At 42.7% G+C, this 3,549-nt stretch overlaps 1 non-coding gene across 1 annotated transcript; it reads right to left on the reverse strand.

The window, feature by feature from the left end:
- Positions 1-421: 421 nt before the first annotated feature.
- TRNAE-UUC (transfer RNA glutamic acid (anticodon UUC)) lies at positions 422-493 on the reverse strand. The gene has a single exon. It is a non-coding gene; the product is annotated as a tRNA-Glu (tRNA).
- Positions 494-3,549: the final 3,056 nt, after the last annotated feature.

Raw genomic sequence — 3,549 nt, forward strand, 5'->3', positions numbered from 1 at the left:
ATGTCCTTCTCAGGGCTGCTCTCAATGAATTCCTCTCTCAATTCACACACAAATCTGGGATTGCCCTGACCCTAGTGCAACAACTTGCACTTGGCCATGCTGAACCTCATTAGGTTCATGTAGGCCCACGTTTCAAGCCTTTTCAGGTCCCTCTGGATGGCATCCCTTCCTTCTGCTCTATCAGCTGCACTGCTCAGATTGATTGGTGTCATCAGCAAACGTGCTGAGTGCGACATTGTCTATATCATTGATAAAGATGTTGAAGAGCACTGGTCCCAAGATGCACCCCTAAAATTATACTTTGTAACTAATGGGAACTTCTCTTCCTCTATCCTGTCTTTGCGGCTGCCTCCTATCAAGGCCAGTGCTTTTCTTATCCACCAAAGACGCAAAACAGGTACCATATGGAACACTAAAGGATTTCCCACACCGGGAGTCGAACCCGGGCTGCCTGGGTGAAAACCAGAAATCCTAACCGCTAGACCATGTGGGAACACAATAGCTAGTTCTTATCTTGACCTAAGCAAGGTTTTCAACACTGTCTCCTGTAATATCTTCACAGAAAAGCTGAATAAGCATGAGGTAATAAATGAGATTAATGGTCTGAGAGGTGAACAGAAACTGGCTGAACTGTTGATTTCCAAGGACCATGTTCCTTGGTATGACAGAGGCAAGTCACTGATGGTGTACTCCAGGGTTTGATAATGAGTCCTGACCTGTTCAACATCTTTATTAATGACCTTACCGGTGTGGCAAAGTATACTCCCAGCATTGGTGAAGCCACACCTGGAGCGCTGTGTCTAGTTCTGGGATCCCCAGTACAAAAGAGACCTGGACTGGGACTCTTTGCTCTGGAAGAGGAAAGGCTCAGATGTACAAATGCCTGATGGAAGGTATAAAGAATATGGAACCAGACTTTCCCACAGTGTCCATTTACAGGAAAAGAAAAACAGGCGTAAACTAAAATATAGGACATTCTGTTCAAACTTACGAAAAACTGCTTTGAGTGCAGTTGGACACTGGCACAGGTTGCTCAGAGAGGTTATGAAGTCTCCAGTCTTAGAGATGTTGAAACCTGATTAGACATAGCCCTGAGATACCTGCTGTGGTTAACTCAGTTCAAAGCGTGAGGTTGAACCAGGTGATTTCCAGAGGTGCCTGCCAGCCTCAGCTCTTTTGTTATTCTGTGGTTCTGTAGTTTGGTCATATACAGCTGAACCAGGAGGTACCAGCATAGCCTTCACATCCTTCACACAGGAGTGCAGTCCAAGCTACAGCCTCACCTTTCAGGATCTTGTCCCTCACAGCCGAGACAATGGCAGAAAAGAGTCAAATACAGAGGAATCTTCCCAACCTCTTGAGAATGTGCATTGGCCCGATGACAGAACCACTGGGGACTGTGATCTGATTTTGTATTAAAATCCCCTGTTCAAACTGAAATGGAGAAATGGCAGTCAGCCTGAAGGGGCAACACTGTTGGAGATTCCATTTTTCTGTGAAATTTACCTACAGACTGGGGCTGAAAATCTGGATGAAGTGGAGGCAGGGAGGAATCCACAGCTGGGAGGAGAAAGGGAGAAGGAGACGATGAGTTTTATTTTAAACATATGTATTAATCATGGCACAGAAGAGAAATAAGGGTGGGAAACTGCAGCTGGGAGGGGGAGGGCAGACAGAGGCACTGATGATTATTGTAAATATAATTATTAAATCATTGCTCCAAGCAGGGAACCAGGGTGGGAATATGCAGCTGGAAGGTGGAGGGCAAGGGGAAAGCAGCAATTTTATATTCAGAGTTTGTACTGAGCATGGCTCAGGATGGGACCAGGGGTACAGCCTTGCAGCTGGAGGTGGGAGTGCCACAGGAGAACACTGGTTCCTAGACTTGTCACATTAAAATATGCACATCTTGCCTCCAAGAAACCACAGCACAAAAGCTTTGCAAAGCTTGCAGAACGGGAGAGCTTTTATTTTAAAGGAGTAAGGGAGAAATCTTGTTCACCTGCTGGGTTTTTGCTAAGCTCTTGCAGCTCTATTACAAAATTACTCCATAAACTTTTACAACTGGCCCCATGCCAGTTAAATGTCATTATTAATACTGCTATGGAAAGTGCCAACAGAACTGAAATACTCATGGGGAGACACTGCAAAAGACATACAAAACTCCAGACTTTTGGACAGTCAGAAGAAGGAAAGGGAGAAGGGGGAGGAAAAAAACTGCCATATGGACCATGTATGAACTAATGGGGTTTATAACAAAACAAAGGTCAGTCATCAAGATTGGCCACTGCCAACATGTTTTCACACTGGCCAAAGTAATTGCATTCACTCTGGTTCACAGAAATAGGATGCAGTATATGTTTAAGGCAGAGAAAGGTACTATTGTGTGTTTTAGATATTCTACAGTGATAAGCATGACATTGAAACAAGCAAACTGTGATGAGAACAAGGTCCTCTCCAGTGCTGAATGCTTTCACCCTTCAAAGCTGTCACTGGGAGCAGGAGGTACTCAGATACTCACTGGGTCTGGCTCTCAGCTGTGTCATCGCCTCTCAATGTCTTTCAGCCTCTGGCACAATCTGTTGGAAATGTGATCATGAAGAACTTCTTTGATTTGGTTCTCCAACACCTGTGGCAATGCAGCTGAAAATTTAAGAGCTGAAAAGAAAAAAATAAGAAACCTTTTAGTAAAAAATATATACAAGCCATCACAACACACCAGGAATGTCATCCAGCTCTTGATTTTGGACTTATAAGGGACAACGCAAAGTAATAAACTCCATAGTCACATGTCATTTGGACACTGATTACCTGTGTCAGAGAAGGCCTCCAGTTGGAGATTTAGAACTGGATTGGGAGAAATAATCATCAAATTTGGAATAATCTGACCTGAAGTTAGTCTGAGACTTGGTGCAGTTCATAGGTAATGGAAAAAATCGGGCCTATAAAAGCTTGTACATTCATTCAGGCCCCTCAACCTGTTTTAAATTCCTCCCTAGATAATTCTGAGGGAAGCTGAATGTCAGTTAAAGAAGTCACATTAAAGTCTATGTTTTTAGATCTTTTTAGTACTGAAAATTTGTCATATTCTCATCCTCAGGTTGTAGGGATATTCTCTGGCTTAACCACTTTCCTGAATAGGATTGCTTTATTGAATCAGGGCCACAGAAAACATCTGTCTCTGCAGCACCGCGGATGCTCTTCACAAAGCTCATCATGAGGAACTCCTTCATAAATGAAGCATTAACACAATATTTTATCTTTTTTTTTTTTTTTTTTTTTTTTTTTTTCCTCTTTCTGCTATCAGTTTAAGAAAAAGCACCATGAATAGAACAGGACCTGTGTTACTGTCTTGTAACTAATCACAGTGGCAGACTTTTGTGCCCTTTGCGTAGCAAAGCGCTGATAATAATAGAACTGGTCATTAGAAAGGAAAACGTCATCTTGCCATTTTCCTGCCAATTAAAGATTGTTTCCTGTATTTTCTACTGTCTCATCTAGATCAAATTTTAAAGTATCAAGGATTCAGCAATTCACCTTTTCCCAGGA

Source organism: Excalfactoria chinensis, chromosome 2, assembly GCF_039878825.1.
Source record: "Excalfactoria chinensis isolate bCotChi1 chromosome 2, bCotChi1.hap2, whole genome shotgun sequence".
NCBI classification, from domain to species: Eukaryota; Metazoa; Chordata; class Aves; order Galliformes; family Phasianidae; genus Excalfactoria; species Excalfactoria chinensis.